The sequence below is a fragment of the Heterocephalus glaber genome, unplaced genomic scaffold (assembly GCF_053883595.1).
Source record: "Heterocephalus glaber isolate CG9 unplaced genomic scaffold, H.glaber_assembly_v1.0 deba00000122, whole genome shotgun sequence".
Taxonomy (NCBI): Eukaryota; Metazoa; Chordata; class Mammalia; order Rodentia; family Bathyergidae; genus Heterocephalus; species Heterocephalus glaber.
In genome coordinates this window covers 11,004,318-11,025,709 of record NW_028258138.1, presented here as the reverse complement: position 1 = coordinate 11,025,709, position 21,392 = coordinate 11,004,318, and the positions used below count along the sequence as shown (strand labels likewise).

The 21,392-nt window shown below is 41.5% G+C and overlaps 1 long non-coding RNA gene across 1 annotated transcript; it reads right to left on the bottom strand.

Moving 5' to 3' along the window:
- Nucleotides 1-7,104: 7,104 nt before the first annotated feature.
- LOC147830336 (uncharacterized) lies at nucleotides 7,105-21,364 on the bottom strand. Its single transcript, XR_015451986.1, has 2 exons — nucleotides 21,240-21,364; nucleotides 7,105-7,492 (listed from the first exon to the last, which is right to left on the bottom strand). It is a non-coding gene; the product is annotated as an uncharacterized LOC147830336 (long non-coding RNA).
- Between the last annotated feature and the right edge of the window lie 28 nt (nucleotides 21,365-21,392).

Here is a 21,392-nt window from a genome sequence, read left to right as displayed (position 1 = left end):
TATGCTCTAATCTTAAGCTTAACATACAGAGAAATGAATAGGTACAGAAATAAGTATAGACATACTCTATTTGAGTTTGTAAACAGGCTCGTATTTTCTACCTCTGCTAACTGGACAGGACATAGAAGTCATAACAATCCAGTAGCAATGAGCACACTCAATGACCAGAACTCGGTTTCGAATACCATTCTCTAAAAAACAAAACAAAAACAGTGCTCCTTAGAGAAAAATCTAGGTCTTTGGCTGGGCATGGAAACACATAAAATGGGCCTGGAGCATCTGTAGTGCCAGAAAATAAGAAATACTTCAAAAATAAAATAGGGAATGTCAGAGACACAGGAGTCAATCTGAAAGAACTCCTAATGGGAAAGTTACAAACAGTGACAAAATAAAGCACTGTATTATAACCTAAGGTATAAAATAAATACACACAGGGGAGACTTTGAGGAACCAGGAACAACAGCAAAATGTGCTGCTCTTCATGATATGATAAAAGGGCTACAACAGACCATTGAATATCAACACAATTTGAGAGGTGAAAATGAACAACTAAAAAGAAATGCTGATATGACAAGGGAAAAGCTGAAATCTCACAGACAGGACTATAAGAATAATATTGCCAAACTTGTACATGAAATGAAAATCAAAGAGGAAGAACATAAGATAGAAATAAGAAAACTTTATCAAGATATGCAGAAAAAAGTTGAATTAAATGAAGAAAAGCACAAAGATCTAATAAAGAAAAAGGAGATGGAAATCTCAGAGTTAAATGCAAAGTTAATAACTCAAGAAAAAGAAAAGCAAAATGAAATAATCAAACTACAGCTGGAGTTTGATGCCAAACTACCAAGAGTTCAGACTAAGTCAAAACCATATCCAGATGCTACTATTTCCCCCACAGAGTATCTACAGAAGGAAGCTTCAACATCTTCAAGAAGAAAAAAACAAAGAGATTGCAGCTCTTCGTAATACCACTTGCAATTTGGAGCAGCGCCTTTCTATTGGCAAAGATTCTCTCACCTTAAACGTAGACGATTTTGAGTATAACAGTAAATTAATTAATTACTATTTACTTTTTTTAAAAGCAATTGAAAAATTCGCTTCCATTTTTAATATAAGTATACTACCTAAATAGCCTAAATAATAAATGAGACAGCTTTAAATAAATAAATAAATAAATACACATAAATCTATAATACTGATATAAAATGATTTCATAGGTTAATAAATGGGGGGAAGAGATAAATCTTATGAAATTATTCAAATAATATATGTAGATTTTCCCTGCTCCAAGAAGTGGGGTCTATTTTACACATTCTTTCCCTCTCTTCTCCCTCATGTGGCTTTAGCGATCTACTTCCAAAGATTAGAATATGAAGAAGGTAAAAAGGTAACCTTATAATAAACACGGAAAACACCACCTTAACCAAGTGATCAAAGGTAACATCACTAATTGTCTTAGTCCATTTTCTATTGCTATAACAAAATACCATAGACTGTGTAACTTATAAAGGACAGAGATATATTTAGCCCAGATTCTGAAGTCTTGGAAATCTAAAACCATGGTACCAGCATCTGCTAAGTAGCTGGTGCAGGTCTTCTTCCTACATCATAATGTGTCAGAGGGCACCACTGAGAGCAAGTGTGCCAGCTCAGGCCTCATCCCCTTCTTGTAAACTCACTAATGCCACCATGCAAGCTCCACTCTCATGAACTTGTCTAATCCCAATTACTTCCCGAAGGCCCTGCCTCTAAATCATCACCACATAAATTTGGAGATTAAGTTTCCAACACGTGAAGTTCAGGAGGGGGTGTGTTATAGTTAGAATACTAAATATTCCCCAAAGGCCATATGTTGAAGGCTTGGTTACAGCTTGTGACACTGTGGGGAGGGTGGAACTTTTAGGAGATGGGGACTAATGGAAGTTAGATCACTGGAGACATGCCTTCGAAGGGGACATTGGGACCTCAGCCCCTCCTTTCTCTCATTGCTCCCCTGCTGCCATGAACTGAACAGCTTGGCTCTATCACTAACTCCCCCCATGAGTCTCTGCCTCACCATAGGCTCAAAGCAATAAGGAAAAACAACCTTGGGCTGAAACTGTGAGCCAAAATAAACCTTTCCTCCTTTTAAGTTATGTCTCAGGTATTTTGTCACAGTAACAGAACGTTGAATAATACAGGAAATGCATTCAAATCATTGCACCACTGTAATCCGAGCACTCAAGAGGCTGAGGCAAGAGGATCAGCATGAGTTCGAGGCCAGCTTGGGCCACATAGTGAGTTTGAGGCCAGCCTGAACTGCCTAACACATTGCACCAGTGATAAGCCACATGTACCTGGATGTGATATGATAAGAGTCATTCACTTCTGCACATGCTTCCTGTCTCAGTTACTTTCTTGTTGCTGAGACAAAATACCTGACATCCACAAGTTAGAGGAGGAGAGGTTTATTTCAGCTCACAATTTGTACAGGTTTCAGTCCATAATTGGCTGGCTCCAAGGCAGGGTGGCATGACAGAGGGGCATCACAGAGGAGAAACTGTCCATGGTAGAAAGGTAGCAGGTAGGAAGCAGCAAGCAGCAGCAGCAAGTCTGTCTTTCTGTTTTTTCCAATCAAGGCTACAAGCCTTTTGGTTAGTGTCACCCATACCCAGGGTGGGGCTTCTGCCTTCAGTAAATCTTCTCACCCATACCAAGAACTATGATAATTACCATCAGTGGACTAATTCAGTATCACCCTTAATCTGATTATCATACACCTGCCTATAGATCCAGACAGTTCCAGAAAGCCCCAGCTATGAGCACATGAGACTTTAGGGAACATCTAGATATAAGCCATAACACTTCCTCAAATCCATAACCACAGCCTAATCACCTGCAAACCTAAATTGAGGGACAATCTAAAAAACACACAACCAGTGCCCTTTAAGACTGTGAAAGTCATGAAAAACAAGACAGAAATAAACTGACAGAGCAGATGAGACCAGAAAGATGAGACAACTAAATGCAGTGTGGTGCCATCTCCTGGATGCTGGAGTAGAAAAAAAACAGTAGGGGAAATACTGGTGGAATCCAAATAAAAACTGGAGTTTAGTCAACCAGTAACATAGCATGTCTGGTTTCTTAGTTTTAACAATTATACTATACTTAGTTTTAACAATTATTTTACTAATTATACATTAATTATGATAAATGGAAATACTAGATGAATCTGAGTGCAAATGTATAGAATCACTCTCCTTTCAAATTTACCATAAATCTAGAATTATTCCAAAATAAAGTTTAGTCAAAGTAGAATAAAGACAAGCATAGTTACAAATTTTAATTTATTTTTATTCCTAAACACCAATATTGAGATATAAATGGCATACAATAAAGAGCACAGGTTTATTGTGTACATTTTGATGAGTTTGGACATAGGTATACACCTGTGAAATCATTATCACAATCAAGAAAATACATATCCATCACCTCCCAAAATTTCTTTGCTTCCATTTGAAGGTGTTTTTTAGGTGTTTGTGTGTGAGTGTGTATGTGTTAAGAACACTTAGCATGAAAACAGGCAAGGTGGTGCATGCTTATAATCCCAGCACTCAGGAAGCTGACACAGGAGAATTGCTGTGAGTTCAAGCACAGCCTGAACTACATAGTGAGACCTTGTCTCAAAACAAAACAAAACAAACAAAACAAACAACAACAACAACAACAAAAACTTCACATGAGATCTATCCTCTTTACACATTTTAAGCTCTTAAGGCAGTATTCTTGAGTATAGACTCTAGGCTCTACAGCAGCTGTCTAGAACTAACTGATTTTGTATAAGTGTACCTTTACATCAATTCATCAATAACCTCCTGATAATCACCTATGTAGTCTTAGTTCTGTGAGTGTAACTATTTTAGGTATGACCTATAAGTGGAATTATGTAGTATTTGTCCTTTGACTGGCTTATTACACTTAAAACCCTGGGGCATAATGCCAAATTCATCATAAAGGCATATAAACATGGGTGTATAATACTCACATTTATTATTTAGAATATTGCTATTGATGAATTATTAATTTTAATTTTATGAGTTTTATTATATCAAACAATAAGTACTTAACAGGAAAAAATATTAAAAGTGAAGTATTGAATTTTTTTAAATTAAATTCTTTTATTGGTACATTGTAGGTATACAAGACAATTACATTTCTCATTGGGAATTGTACCTTTACATAATGCATCTTGGTTCTTATTTTTTCCCCATTCCTAGCCCTCCCTTTACGCCCTCCACCCTTCCCTATTTACAAAGACTTTATTTCCATTTTTTCCATTTCTCATCATTTTTCCTTTCCCTTTTTTCCTTTCCCCTGCCCCTCCCACTACCCCTACCCCTTTGGACCTTTTCTTCCTATTTTGCATTATCGATTATTCATTCTAATCAATGGTACATTTTAGGTATACAATATACTCTTAAGTGAAATAAATAGGACACACATGAATAAATACCGAATAGTTTCTCTGGTGTGAGAAACTGAAAGTGTAAATAAGGACTAAATGTATAATAGGTAATGTGAAATAGGAAGAAAAGGGGAAAAGAGGAAGGAAGTGGGAGGGGTAGGGGAAAGGATAGAAGGGAACGGGATTAAGATGAGAAAAAGGAAAAATAGGAACAAAATCTTTGTAAATAGGGAGGAATGGAGGGGTTGAAGGGAGGGCTGGGGAAGGGTGAAAAATAAGAACCAAGAGAGACTATGTAAAGTTGCAAATTTCCAATGATGAATGTCATTGTATTGAATTTTTAATATTTATTGTTTATAAAAAAGCATCAAACTTTCAACATCGACTATTTTTTGGTGTATAAAGTCTAAAAAAGTACAACAAATAAATTCCTATATGAACTACAATGAAAATACCAATATCACTCTACAAAAAAAAAATCTTTACTTCAATTATCACACCTAAGGTAGTCTCCACATGTGACAACACCACATTCCATACACACGTATCACTTACACTGACAGCACATATGTTTTGCTTTCCTGACCTTTTTGTAAGACATACTTGACATCTCCCTGGTCTTTCTGTTTTGTCAGGAGGTTCTTATTATATTATACAGTGGATAGTTAACAGGAACATAAAATATCAATAAAATAAAGTATACAATTCTTAATATGCATTGTGCATTTAGAATAAACATCAACATTCTCACATCAGCTGTGTATTTGCCTAAAAAACCTAAAACTTAACATCAGAAATGAATTCCTGTATGAACTACAATGAAAATACCAATAGAATTCTACAATAAAAATAATCTATGCTTCAGCTGTCACACTGAAGGCAGTCTTCACACATGACAACTGCATGTTCCATGCACACATCTCGCTTAAACTGACAGTACATGTGCTTAGATTCCCTTCCCTATGTGGCAGGCCATTCTTGTCATCTCGGTTCTCTTCCTATTTTGTCAGAAGCTTCCTACTATATTGTACAATGTGCATTTAGCAAGAAAATAAGACATCAATAAGATAAAATATCAAATATATAATGAGCGCTTAGAATAGTCATCACCATCTTCACATCAGCTCTTTACTTGCTTACAAAACCTAAACTATAACATCAGAAATAAAAACCTATGTGAACTACAACCTAAATAGAAACAAAAGTCTACCACAGAAATAATCTTTGCTTCAACTGTCACACCCAAGGGAATCTTCACACATGAAAACTGCATGCTCCATACATAAGTATTCCTTATACTGATAGCGCATATGTTTTTCCTGTACTTAATTGTAGGGTACAGTTGACATCTTTTTGGTTTTCCTGTTATCATAGTAGGTCTTTGTGATGCTGTGCCTACCTGTTCACCTGTCAGCTCACCAGTGTGCTCCATAATTTTTTTGTATAATTCCCTGAGCAGAAAGATTTTGTTTTTCCTCTGCGGTAAATGATCTCTTATGAGTTCCAGTCCTAATCCTCTAAGAAAATTTCTCCATGGTATTTTGCACTTGTTATTTTTCTTGTAAAGTATTTATGCCATACATGTTTAGGATCGAGTAAAACACAACCATTGGGCAATGTTTTGTGTTTCAAGTGACATCATCATTACTGCATAACTCGTCAATAACATCTCCCCTTTGGTTTTGTTGAAAGTTTCTATCCCAGGCTTCCATTTTGTGGAGGTTTCCATATCAGTATTTCCGTTATGGTTCAATGTTGACATCATCAGTACCTGTTTGTTTTTCTGTGCCATATACAAGGCCAATGTAAATCTTTCTGAAATCCAAAGATTGTACTATACAATTCTCTGCTTGGAAATCACAACATTTCATTTGGAATTTCTGCTATGTTCCTGCATACAGTTCCTGCACTGGTCAACCTGTACTCTGTTGGTAAATGTAACATCAATCAGAAACTGGAAAACCAATTATTTTTAAAAAATATGTTTTGAGACAGGGTCTCACTATGTAGTTCAGGGTGTCCTTGAATTCACTATGTAGCCCAGCCTGGCCTAGAACTTGCAGTGATTCTCCTGACTCAGCCTCTCAAGTTCTGGGATTATAGGCATGCATCACACACCTAGCTTGGTAAACCAGTTATTGAATGTCACATTCCAATTAGTTTGGGAGATGGGCGCATTGGGTTTCTCACTACACAAATAAGAACCTAGTGGGTTAATTCCAAGATAAATTTCTAAATTGAAAACATAACAAGTCTTCACATCTAAAAGGGCATAAATTTTTATGCCATATTTTGACCTCCCACTTTTCTATAAGTTTTTTACATTCCTGTAATTTCCATGAGAAATCCCCGCTAAGTATAGCAGGCTTATGAATGCTTTCAGTTCAAACTAGTAAATGTATAATAAATACATTTTTGAATATTGGTGCATACAGAATGTTTTACTTGTATTTCAGCCTTTGTACCTTTTACAACACCTTGTAGCATTTCATCTGTTACAATTTCCAACACTGAATAGCAGTGCTGGCATTCTGTCCAATAGGTTTCACCCCTGCCATGGTCCTAACTATATTTTTGGACCTAGTTCTAACATTGGATTGTTCCATTTGGTTTCATGACCATTTTGCAACATTTTGACTAGTCAAATATGTACTCACATTGCTGTTTTCTTTGTGATCTGAATCAAGGAGGTCTGCATTCCTTGTGTTTGTATCTGTCAATTTTTGCTCCATTTCATTGTCACAGGAACTTTGGCTCACATGGCCAATGTCATTATCATTTTCATCACCCATGCATGAGTAATCTGGTAATTCACCTTTTTTTGGCTTTTTGAAACAGGTTCTCACTATGTAGTTGGCTGGCCTTGAACTCACTATGTATTCCAGGCTGGCTTCAAACTCATGGGGATCCTCCTGCCTCAGCCTCCCAAGTGCTGGGGATTACAGGCATGCACCACCATGCCCGGTGGTGATGATTCACTTTTGACCTCCTTCAGAAGTTGCAAATCAGGTTTTTCATGTGGCATTGTTCTGATTTGGGCTGCTTCTACCAGAAAAATCAAAAGAAAACTTTTTAAAAAACAAATCCTAAAAGCACATAAATTTAGCAATGAACATTTCATGGGTAAATCTCACCTCTTGCTGCTTTGGAGCTCCTGTACACACCTAGCTATTCGTTTACAAGTGGGTAAATGCACAGATGGGTTTTTGCTTTTCCCAGGTTACGGCTACTGTGAGTCACATCCTCATACCATTATGATAAAATACATGTTTTCATAACAGAAGAGTGGTGTGGGTGCATTTTACTCCCGGTGATGCTCAGATAAATATGCAAAACCTATTATATGGAGCATTATGTGGGTAAAAATCCCAGTTTTACACTTTTGCACATGTGCACACACCTTGCTGTTCATTGTGGATAAACACAAAGATTGCTTCGTGTATACCCCAGGTACATCTCCTGAGATACACAGCCAGCTACTATTATGCTAAAGTACAAATTTATAGTAGAAAATTATGGAATGAGTTGTTGTAACCCAATGCTATGTCTGCAAGATTTTAACATATATCCAAAAGAATGGAAACCAGGATCTTGAAAGGCTATTTGCACACCCATTGTGGTATTATTCACATAGCCTACTTATAAAAACAATCCACATGTTCATAGACAGGTGAATGATAAAATATGATAATACCTACAGTGGAATATTATTTATTCAGCCTTAGGAAGTAGAAAATCTTGCCATATTTGACAATATGAAAGAAACTGAAGGAATAATAGGAGTTTGATATATAATAAATATTGTACCCCCAAATTGATGGGAAAATGATGTGGTTGATGGGAAAATTGATGTGGTAGATGGGAAAATATAGAAAAATTCCTCCACCCTCATATGCATGACTTTGCAATCTGACTTTTGAGTTCTTCTCATCAGGACATAGAGAGGTTTCTCCACTTGTGGGGGAGCCATTTGGATTTGCAGGTCTCCAGGATAATACCAGTACCATCATTTCCTCATTTGGCTTCTTCTTTTAGTATGCCTGGCTTGTTTGTTTAAGCTGGAATAATGTTGTGTATATGTACTATTTTCTTAACTTTATTTATTCAGTTTGCTTCCTTTTCGTACATTAACATTTTAATTACATCAAGCTATAATTTTGCTTTGTTACTTTGAAGTAATCCCAGACCACTAAATTCAAATGTAATTATGCTTTCAGAGAGATTTGTTTTGGGTAAATCACTCCTTAAGGTACAGGAAGACTGACAGATTGGCAAGCAGGTTCCCATGAGCACCCTGCAGATGAGGAACATAGGCCAGGGGGACTAAGGTGGGGAGGGAATGACAGGAGACTTGAATGAGTTAAGAGAGGAAAGCCATGTTGTTGTGGTTCATATCTAGATGTCCCACTAAAGCCTCATTGGATCATAAGTGGGGCTTAGGGAAGGTGATTGGATTATAGGGCTCAGAGTGTCTTGCTGTCAGAAGAGGTGGTCACTGGGGGAATGGCCTGGAAGGGTTTATCTCCCTCCCAGTTCTCCCTTTCTCTCTCTGCTTCCTGGATGCCATGACATGAGCAGCTCTCTGCCTAGGCTAGTGGTGGCAAACCTATGGCACAAGTGCTGCCATGGGCACAAAGAGCCCTCTCTGTCACCATGTGAGCCAAGTTGCTCCAGCATCACCTAGCAGCCAAACATTGGATAACAGTGCACATGCAGGCAGTTTTGGTACTTTGCAATAAATAAGTGGTCTGGGGTTGGAGTTTGGGTACTCCATCTCTGAAAGGTTTGCCAACATTGGCCTAGGCCCTTCTGCCATGCCACAGACCAAGTAAGAACTGAAACTTGTAAAACACAAACCAAAATGAACCTCTCCTTCTTCAAGTTGGGGGTATCAGCTATTGTGTCTCAGTGATGAGGAAAGTAACTAAGACACTGTGGCAGCCCTTAGGAGGAAAACATTCCAAGTGGAAGGCACAGCAAATGCAAGAGCTCTAAGATGGGAACATCAGAGTGGGGAAGGGATGCAGAAGGGCCAGTGTGTCTGTGTATTGTTCATTCTCCTTTGCTATGGCAAAATATTCAAGCCGGAGTAACATAATAAAAAGAAGTTTATTTAGCTCACAGTTTTGGAGACTGAGTCCAAGCAGCATGGCGCAAGCTCTGTCATAGTGGGTGGCTTTGTGATGGGAGTGCACATAAGTGGGAGCTCACATGGGAGGACAGGGAGACAGAGCAGCAGGAGAGGATTTTACAGCAACCCTCTCAAGATAACTGCCATACTTTGGATCTGGCACATCCCCCCAAAGCCCATGTGTTAAAAGTTTGGCCCCCAGCCCATGGTGCTATTGGGAGGTGGTAGAAACATTTAGAAGGTGAGGCCTAGTGGCAAAATTTAGGTCACTGGGCTTGTGGCCTTGATGGATATTCTGAGACCCAGTCTCTTTCTCTCTTTTCCTCCTGGCCACCAGGAGGTGAATGGGCTTCCTCTGTCACATGTTCCCACCATGATGTCCTGTCCACCAGAGGCCCAAAGCAAGGGGCCAATTGGTTATAGAGTGAAGCATCTAAAACTATGAGGCAGAACCCGTTCTTCTTTGTAAGTTGATTTATCTCATGTATTTGTTATAGTAACAGAAAGCTACCACAAGTACTAACCAGCGTTTCATGAAGACTGTATTAATTCCTTTTGAGAACTATGCCCCAAATGACCCAATCACTTTATACCAGATTCCACTTTTTTTTTCTTGTTTTTTGGTACCAGGGATTGAACTCAGGTCCTTGCGCTTGCGCAGCAGGCAGCAAAACCACTGAGCTACATCCCCGGCCCTCAGATTCCACTTCGTAAAGGTTCAATCACCTCTTATTGAGGATCAACACTGAGGATTGACCTTCTAACATATAAAACTTCGGAGCACACGGTGTAACCATATCCAAACCATGGCAGTCTGGAATGGAGGGGAACCAGGGTGGTAAAAAATGAAGTTGGTTAGAGAGTCAGCCCAGGGAATAGCTCATGGAGGATCTTGGAAAAAGTAAGGTCTTGATAACATTTGAATTATCTGGATTTCCAGTTCCCCAAATGCCCAGGACACTAGAAGAAACTCACAGGCTGTCTTGGAATATTTGCACAATGTGTAATAATGCAGCAATTCTTGATACCTCCTCATTACCAGGCAAACTACTAATTCAAAGTAGTTCCTGGTTCAACATTAGATTGTACAGCTCTTTTCTCGATGAAGTCACAGCCTCACAAATCTGGGTTTCGGTGGTTACTGTGATAAAAAGCAAGGATTAAGCAAAAGTCAACATGGAACAGGAAATCAAGGTGGCAGTCCCTATTCTGATTTCAAGGTTGGAGACAGTGGTGTCCAGCAGGTACACACTCCCCATTAGTAAACAACTGTGATTATTTAAGAGTAAAGTAAAAGTATTTTCAACTTAGGTTGAAAAGTGCTCTTTACTTATTAGAACAAATACTTATAAGTTGCTTGGATTTAGCTACTGTGTTAACACGTTAAGAGTTCAGTTTGTTACTGTAGGTGTTTGCTTGTTTGCCTTCAGGCACAGAGGAGAATTATCGAGACACAAGACATGAAGAATACCAGAAACTGAGAAAGTTTTGGGCTTTCTGCTCTGTGTCCTTACTCAGAGCTCAGTTCTGTCGATTCTGAATTCCCTTTGAGGGACTTTGATTAACTTTCCTTTTGGTAACTTTAAGTTTTCCCTTGAGAATAATCATTTACAAATTTTTTTTGGTACAGATTCAAAACAGCATTATTCACATAGCCAAACTATGGAAGCAGCCCAAATGAGCTTTGAGGGATAAATGGATAATAAGCAAACTGTGGCATACACAGACAATAGACTATTTTTCAGCCTTAAAATGGAAGGAGATTCGGGCCGGGCATGGTGGTGCACACCTAGAATGCCAGCCCTCTGGGAGGCTGAGGCAGCAGGACAATAAGCTGGAGCCCAGCTTGGGCAATTTAGTGACTTAGTGAGACCCTGTCTCAAAATAATAAAAGATGAAAGGGCTGGGGATGTAGCTCAGTGTGAAGGTTCTGGTTTCAACACCCAGTACTGAAAAGGGGGAGAAGGTAAGGGAAGCAGGAAGAGAAGGAAAAGAAGAAAATTCTGATACATGGTACAATATGCACGAATTTTAAAGACATTATGCTAGGTGAATTAAGTTACTGAAAGACAAATACTGCATGATTTCACTATTCTAGGTCCTGAGAGTGATCAAATTCACAGAGACAGAAAGCAGAGTGGTGGCTGCCAGGACTGGGGCAGGGGGTTGGGGAGTTAGTGTTTAATGGGTGCAGAGTTTCAGTTTTGGAAGATGAAGAGCTCTGGAGAGGGATGGTGGTGATTGTTGCCTGACAATGTGATGGTACTTAATGCCATTGAAGTGTGCACTTATAATGGTATGATGGCTAATTATACATGTATGTATATATATATAATATATCTATGTATATATATATATATATATACACATATTTTTTTTTAAGTTTAAAAAATTCATTTCTAAAACAGAAACTAAGATCCCCACCTACAGAGGTCGCTGTTGGGAGTTCCTGTGACCTTCCAGGGATCCCCCTGAGGCTCAGGCTTTCTGCTCCACAGCCACCTGCCTATGCCACGAGACTGGCCTTCCCAGCCTCTTCCTCACCCTTCCCAGGTTTTTGCTCAGGGCTTTTTTACTGCGGTCCACCATGTGGAAACTGACTGGCAGGCAGAGTACGTGGATACCCTTTTCTCTTTTCCTTCCGGGAGAAGCAAAGTCACCAGAAGGACTAACATGGCACACACTACATATCGTGAATGTCATGGAGAATACGAACATCATTCATCCCTTGAAAAGAAGGAAATTCCTTCACATGTTACAACGTAGATGTATCTGGAAGACAATATGCCAAGGGAAGTAAAGCAGTCAGAAAAGGACAAATACTGTATGATTCTTCTTACGTGAGGTCCCTAGAGTTGTCAAATCCATAGAAGTAAAAAGCAGAATGGTGGTTTGCAGGGGCTGGGAGAAGGGGAATGAAAAGTTGTTTGATGGGTACAGAGCTTCAGTTTTGCAAATTTTAGTTTGCAAAGGGTTCTGTGGGAGATGGTATGATGGCCATGTGACAATAGCAGTGTTCTTAATGCCGCTGCATCGGGCATTAAAGATGGTTAGGAAGGCAAATTCTTTGTTATATGTGCTTTACTATTATGAAACAAATTTCGAAGGTTAACTATATATTGTACACATATAGGCACATGTGGCTTTTGAGGACTGGAAGAGCTAAAGTCAGACTCAGCTGGCATTTCAGAGGAAATCCAGGTCCTAAAACCCGAGGTGTGTCACGGAGGGCTGGGGTACAGGGACACTCCTGGGCAGAGGAAGAGGGTGAGGAGTGAGCCAGGCCTGAGGAGGCTGACACACCAGAGGAGGGGAGGGAAGAGCATATTCAAAAGCCAGGGTGGAGAGGGTGTCCCGGCCAGCTCACAGGAAAAGGCAGACAGCTTGTGGTGGAGAAACCCATCCCAGCGTCCCACCAGAGGAGCAGACATGCTGTCATCCAACGAAACCTGTGGCTTACCCATCCTTACTGAAGAAGGCAAAGTGTCATTTGATCACAGAGACATTTCCTAATGGTTCCAATTAAAGCCAGACACCACCTTATGCTCAATAAATAATAGTACGCCATGTTTATAACATGATTATCACCATGGCTACCCATGTAAGAGGAGTCCACTCTGACCAGATCTTTTAGCTCTGTAGTCTACCACAACCCACAGCATAAGCACCAGTCCTGGCAGAGCTGGGGTTTGCACTCTTCTGCACTGACCACAGAGCTTACAGCATTAGCCAGTGCCCTACGCTCTGTTGGCCTGCAGGCCAAGCCTGATGCCTAGAGCCAGAGGTGCTGCTTTCCAGTGTGCTAGAAGCATCCTTCCATCAGCACAGGTTCCTGTCTGCAGTTCCCAAGAGGGAGGGAGGAGAGGGGAAGAGAGATCTTTGGAGGCAAAGTATCCCTTGTCTCCAGCAGAGGCCAGGCCTGCTGGAGAAGGCAGAAAGTCACCAGCAGTAGCCTCAGGGCTTCCCTGGGAACCCAGAACTGTCCAGCCTTGGCTGGAAGGGAAGGGGGAGAGGGCAGTCTCTGGTCTCTTCTGGGAATGGGTTTTACCACCTTGAATACCTGCAAATTCCCACACTGAGAAGTTCCCTGAGTCAGAACCACAACCATTCATTGTGTTCCATGAACCCCAAAAAGTTTTCCAAAAAGGACAATATGATTCACATCTAAACAAATGGACAGCAAACACAAAAAGTAATGAAAGATGCATCCTTAAGAGAACTTAAGGAACATCAAAGATCAGTAGAGATGTAGCCCAATTTTCTGAAATCCTACTTCTGTTTCGAGTAAGTTATGGGCTTTTAGAGCCCAAATGGACTTTTCCGTTTGCATATTTTAAAAAAAGAGAGAGAGAGAGAGGTGGGGAGATGAGATTCCTCTTTGGTAGCTAGCTGTCTCTCAGTGGCAGAGCTGGCCTGGACCCGAGGTCTCTGGGACAGCTATCTGAACACCAGGAGCCACTATTGCACAAGACCTTGGCTTGGTTGAAGGCACAGACCTCAGTGAGCCCCTGCCCATATACTCTTTCTTTTTTTTCTTTTTTTTTTTTGGTACTGGGGATCAAACTTGGGTCCTTGCGCTTGCGCAGCAGGCGGCGAAACCACTGAGCTAAATCCCCAGCCCCTGCCCATGTACTCTTAAAGCTGCCTTCAGTAGGCCTTGGGCCTCACATTTCCTACATAACGTTCTAGTGCATCCCAACTTTCACAGTCTTCACCCAGCAGAATCTTTCTTATGTCTGTGGCTCTGCCATGTCAGCTCTATAAACACCACCCCCTCCCCATGCATTGCTCTTCAAGAAGAATCCTTTTAGCTCTGGACAACATTTGGCCTCCTTCTCCTGAGCTAAAGTTGCCAAATGGTGGGTACGTCTTCTCAGAACAGCTGCTACCACTCATCTTTGTTGGAAGCCAAAAATCCTACCTTGATGGCCCAGGTGAAAGGACACAGAACCCAAGTTTGGGTGCAAACATCTCCCCAAATAGGCTGAGATATGTGCAGAGCAATGTACCCAGAACCTCAAAGAAAAAGGAGAATAGAGATGAAACTTGGAGCTGGAAGATGGGACAGAGTGTCTAAAAGAAAAAGAAGGGGGGCTGTATTTATACACAGTGAAATACCACTCTGCCACAATGACACAAACTCGGCTCATTCACACATGAATGGATGCACCTTCAGACCATAATTTTAAGGGAAATAAATCAAACACGCAAGCTTAAATATTGCATGGTTTCTTGTATATGAGAAACCTAAAATATAAAGAGCAAAATAAAAGATAACAGAAAGTAGGGAGATCTTTTTCAAATGGAAGGGAAAGAAGAGATGAGGGGAAGGGAGGAATAAGAGGAAAATGGGATTAAAAACAGAACTGGGAGGAAAAAATGGGGTTAGAGCTTTTGCAAATGGAAAGAAAATCAGGAGTTGAAAGGCGCTGGGAGGGAGGGAGAGGAGAGTCAGGGGACGAAAAAAGAATGAAGATGTTTATGTACACGTACAGCTCCTCACAATAGTCCTCATGTACTGCAAACACATACTAATAAAAATTAAAGTTTGTTTTTAAAAAGAATAGAGCGAACCAAGGGCAGTAGCGTATAATGATAATCTCAGCACTCGGGGCAATGTAATGGCTTGGCAAGACTCTGCCTCAAAGTTAAAAATCAAAGAGGACTAGGGATGTAGCTCGGTGCAAAGGCCCTGAGCTCAGACCCCAGTACTGGAGAACAAAGAGTCCAGAGTAAAAGAGCTAATTACAAAGTGCTGTAAGGGTGCCTGCCACACCCAAAAAGAATGCTGGGGATACAGAGGTGCATCTCTAACGCGTACAGGAAGAACCCAGACTGCCCAAGGTGGGCCACTCAGAAGAGAATGCTTGTGCTTTAGCATCCATCCCTAATTGCTATATGAGAGAAATGGCTGCTCTGTGTGAGCTTGTGTCTTCAGTTTCTTAGTATCTCACGGACAGGTTCTGAAGAGGTTCGAGAAGCTGAGAGAAGGAACCTAACCCACCCACTCAGAACGTTCACAGGTTCACCAACTCCTGTCGCAGAAAAAGAATTTTTGGGACATGTCAAAAGAGGCACAGGAGGGTTTTATTAGCCAGAAATTGAAAGGTACAGACTCAAAGAAATAGAGTGTGGGTGCTCAAGAGAGAGGGGTGCACTATTTCCTGGAATGAGGAACATTCTGGCTTCTCTTGAGGGATGGGAACCCCAGGAACAGTGCCCCCACAGGAAGGTACTGGCCCATATTGCAGATAGGAGCCCATTTTTTAAAAGATGGATAACTGAAGCATTCTTTGAATTCTCTCAACCTGTTGCTTTATCCTAGGATCAGCTTCCTGCTCTTTACTTTCTCAATTATGCCAATTTATGGGCTTCGAGTATTCCTGAGGCATTTTGGGTGTGATGGATCTGGAAGGAAAGTGGCCTAAATTTAACCAAGGGGATGCTGATATGGGTCGCCTTGGGTGACTTTGGGTAGCAGAAATTGCAGTCTTTTTCAAAGTACAATTCTTTAGATATAATTTCCTTGTCCTCTTTCTACCTACCTTTATTGCTTCTGCCCTTCCTCGGTAGCAGGGCCAGCTTCGTGTCATTTGGTCAATCATTCAGGGCACCGTGTACAGATAGAGTCCAGCATTGCTTTAAGGCTCTGCTGTTGCTATCTTGGAATTCTGAACAAATTTTTCAAAGGGGCCCCTTCATTTAGCAATGAGTCATAAATTATGTCCTTTACTGGTTAGCACCTGTCTCAAAGGGTTGCCATAGTAACATTTTGGAAACACTTTTATTCTTTGATTCACTCTTCATCAGACTGAATCCAGTCCCTGTAACTGTGCTGAAAGTAACTGAGAGGCTACGACAGCTTTATATTTCAACAGCTTAGGGGAAAACTGCCATGGTAGAAAAGATCCTTCCTCTTCCATGCCTCAGACTGAGAGGTTACATGGCCCTTCTCTTTGAAGCCTCTGCTCTCTTCCCCACTTTCCTGTCCTCTGAGGGTGCTTTTGTTCTTTTCTTCTGTACAGGGGATTGAAGCCAGGGACTTGTACATGCTAGGCAAATATTTGGCCACTGAGTTACATCCCCAGCCATTTTATTTTATGTTTTATTTTGAGACAGGATCTCAATGGGCTGGGCTTAAACTCGAGATCCTCCTGCCCCAGCCTCTGGAGTGGCTGGGATTACAGGCGTGTGCCATTGTGCCCTACTTCCTATAAGTTTTTTAGGGCTCCAGAATTTAGGTCTTTAATTCCGTAATATTTTGAGCAAAGGAATAGGGCAGGGGGTATTGTTTCTATTTGTGTGGGGCACAAAAACACTTGGTGGTGTGGGAAGCTGAAAAGGTGAATGCAGTCAGTTTTCTTACAAAACTAAAAAGTGTTCAAGAGAGCTGATTAGGACGTTAAAATCTTCCAATTTAACAGCAAAGTGCAAAGGGGCAATGCAGAGGGAAGCCAGGGAATCTTCCTTCGGGCTCCACTCTCTCAAGCCCTGCAACCTCCTGGTCGCATGGTGCAGTCCACCCACCCACCCACCCCCCTAAACATCTGTCCCACTCGGCCACTTCTCCCTTTAGTCTCTGGGTCTGTAGCGCTCCAACCCAGGGTACAGCCACATCCTCCTGGTGGCATCCTCTCAGGACCCTCTCTGCAGATTCACTTTGTTGCTGTTGAATTATTAAAAATCAGCTTTGTGACGATCCCTGGTACCAAAAAAAAAAACCAGCTTTGTGGAGATATATTTGACATGCTATCCAACTCACCCATTTAAAAGGCACAATTCATAGACACTTCTGAAAAGAAGAAGTACAAATGTCCAATGAGTTTATGAAAAAACATTCTACCTCTTCAGCCATCAGGGAAATGCAAATCAAAAGTACATTGAGATGGGCTGGGGATTTAGCTCAGTGGTTTCGCTGCCTGCTGCGCAAGTACAAGGATCCGAATTCGATCCCCAGTACAAAAAAAAAAAAGTACATTGCGATGCCATCTCACCCCAGTCAGCATGGCTATCATCAAGAATACAGACAATGATAAATGCGGTAGAGAATGTGGAGGAAAGGGAACACTTGTACAGTGTTGGAGGGGAAGTAAATTAGTACAGCCACTATGGAAATCAATATGGAATTTCCTCAAAAAACTCAAAAGAGAGCTACCATTTGATCTAGCTATACAACTCCTTGATATATTTTTTAAATAATTAAAATAACTATGCTATGAAGATACCTGTATACCCATGTTTATTATAGCCTAATTCACAATAGCTAAGCTAGATGTCCATCAACAGAAGAATGGATAAAGAAAATGTGGTATTAACACTGCCATTCCTATAACAAAACCACTTTCTACATACTGCCAGATCTGACTTCCAATAGTTTGTTTTGTTAAACAAATTTCTATCTATGTTCATACTTTTTTCTTCTATTATCTTTATTCAGTTTTAGGATTAGCACAACGTTGAGTTCCTAAAATGAGGGGAGAAGTGTTCCTTCTTTTTTCTGCTTTAATTGTTTGATATCATTTATCAGTTAAAATGTTTATGAGCCTGCTGTTGTCATATAGGTAGGTTTTCAAGCTAGGAATATACTTTCTTTAATAGGTTCTATTCAAATTTTATATTTCCTCCATAGTTAGTTTCATTAATCTGCCTTCCAAGGTACTTCTTAGAAGTTGTCAAATTTATTTCAAAACAGATTTTTGAAATATGCTTTCTATATTCTTTTAAATTCTGTAAAATCTGTGGTAATGTCTCCTAGATCTTGATATTGTAACTTAAAAAATGTATAACTGATATAGTATAACAGGAAGAAAAGGTCTAAAAGAGCAGGGGAATTGGGAGGGTGGGGGAAGGGAAAAAGAGAAAGGAAAAGATATGAGAAGAGGAAAAAAAATGGAAACAAGGTCTTTGCAAATAGGGAAGGGTGGAGGGGGTGAAGGGAGGGCAAGGGAAGGGAAAAAAAAATTAGAAGCAAGAGACTCATGTAATGGTACAAGATCCCAATGGTGAATATAACTGTATTGTATACCAAAAATGTACCAATAAATTTAATAGGCGGGGGGAGAAAGAAAATGTGGTATCAATACACTGTGACAGTTAAGCTTTATTGTCAACTCAACTAGATTAAGAGATTCCAGGAGAGATGACTGGATCATGCACTGATGAACATGCTGTTTAGAGGTGAGGCCCAGATGGAAGTCACTGGGGGCACACTTTCCAGGTTTACATTTCTCCACTGTGCTCTTCCTCTGTGCTACGCTTCCCTGCCACTGTGAGCAGCTTTGCTCCTCTATGCACCGCCATGATGGGTGTTCCTGCCTGGGAGCCAGCCAACCATGGACTGAAACCTCTGAAACTGTGAGCAAAAATAAGCCCTTCTTCCTTTAAGTTGTGTATGTGGAGTTATTAGTCTCAGCAATAAAAAGCTGACCAATACATCACAATGCAATATTATTCAGCCATAAAGAACAAAATTGTGTCATTTGGACTTCCATGTTAAGTAAAATAAGTCAGACTCAGAAAATCAAATATCACATGGTTTCTCTCCTATGAGGAAAGTAGGAGGAAAAAAGAGATGACACATGAAAGTAGAAGGAAGACTATTAGGAAGGAGGAAGGGAATCAGAGGGAGAGGGGGAGGAAAAGGGAGGTAATGGGGCTGGATGATCAAAGTATGGTATATGCATGTATGAATATGCCAAAATAAAACTCACTAATCTGATCCGTATAACTAATATGCACTAATAAATGATAAACAGTAAAACGCACAACTCAGTGTGTTTTGGTCTACTATGTTAATGTTTTAATGAATTTATATGACACAAAATTTGCCATTTTAGCCACTTTTCACTGTGGACTTCAGTGGCTGTAATTACATTCCAAACGTGCAACCATCACCACTATTCCCAGAACCTTTGTATCATCCCCAAAGAAAACCAGTATTTATTACGCAATAACTCTCCATCCCACTCCCTCCAGATTTTCTGTGTGTAGTCTCCACCTTACATTTTTTCCTCTATGAATCTGCCTAGTCTAAGTGTTTCACGTAAGTGATCTCCAACACTATTTGTCCTTTTGTGTCTGGTTTATTTCTCTTAGCATAATGCCTTCAAGGTTCATTCTTGTCATAATATGTATCAAAATTTCACCCTTCAGCTGAATAATCTTCCACATTTTGCATATCCACTTACCCACTGATGGACACTTGGGTCGATTCCACCGTTTGGCTACTGAGAACAATGTTGCAGTAAATGCCAGTGTGCACATATCTGCTTGAGTGTCTGCTTTTGATCCTTGGGTAGGGTGGTATATACTCCCTGAACCCACTTTTGATGTCTCCAGTCCACCTGCACTCCACACCCACAGTAATCCCCCCCCCTCCCCGCCCCGACTCTTTCTTGCTCTGGTAACGCTGGGAATCTAACTCTAGGTTTTGATTGTTCTCTGGGCAAAAGCTTTACTCAGCCACATCACTCCTCTGGTTCCACTTTGCCAACGTCGGATAAAAATACGCACTAAGCAAGCAATTTGGATAAAATGGAAGTGTTTCACGAGGCCACCAGGGTCCTGAGCTCAGACCTGCCAGACTGTCCAGGTCACTTTGCCCTGCCCTTTCCTCTGCCCCAGCCACCTCAGTGTTCTGTCCATCCTTCTACAGAGCCATGTTCCTTTTGGATTTCAATACACTGGTCCCTTTTGCTAAAATCTTCTTCCCCAAACACTCAACTTTTGCTATTCTTGGCCAACTCTTCCCATCTTTCTCATCCATCTTGCTGTCTGATTTTCCCTAACATCCACCTTCCTCCCTGTTACTCTCCATTGCCCTGTGTCCCCCTGTCTTTCCCGACTCTGTTCATTGGCATTAAGTGTTCAGTGCCTCTCTTCCCTCCTATACCAGTGACTAATACTGGCTGAACACTTACTATGTCTCAGGCCCTGTTTTATGCATATCCCGGGGTCAGTTTATTAACTCCTCGCAGGAAGCCTTCGGACCTTATAGAGAAGGATTCCTGGGGAGCAATCTCAGTGACAGTGAAGAGCTGGCAACCAGAGGCCCCTGCAGACCCACAGCCCAGTGTGCTGATCCCCAGCCTTCAGGCCGCCCGCTTCCCTCCGCGGGCGGCATCCCCAGCCCCTAGCACAGATCCCGGCTCACTGCAGTCTCCAACGCACCTCTAAACTGGGTGATTGAGTGCACAGAACAGAAAGCGCAAGAGGGACCTGAGCTTTGAACAAACTTTACCTCGTGGCTCCTGTGTGTTAAGCATCCTAACCTGCCCGCCAAGGTCAGTTTCCCTCACCTAAGAAGTGCGCATTAATATCTGTGTCCCGGGAATATCGAGAAGGTTGGGTTTTATTTTAATGTAGATTTTAAAAATTGTTGTCCTTGGAAGGCTGGGTCCAGCTGGACCACGACTGACATTTCGCATTTGTCACCCGGTCCTCAGACAGGGAAGGGGCTGAGAACCCCAAGGCGGCAGACCCCGGTCCTGTGGGAGTACTGTACGGAACCCACTGTATGGACCTCTGCGGGCACCTGCAGGGAGCCCCAGGGCTGGGAACCTGTGCGCTGTCTCCTGGCCTCCCCGCCGCCTTTGGGGCGTCCGAGCTCTGGGGCCCTCTGGGGCTGGGCGCCCGGCTCCGCCCTCGGGCCTCAGTACCTACGTTTCCGCCGCAGGCGCGCCGTGAACTGGCAGGCCCTCCCGGCACTGATCCGGAACACTTTGTGCCGCCCCGCCGCCGGCTCCGCCCTGCCGGCCGGCGGCGCGGTCCTCTGGACTGGGGCCGCCGTGCACCGAGCGCGCTGCCATGGGGCTC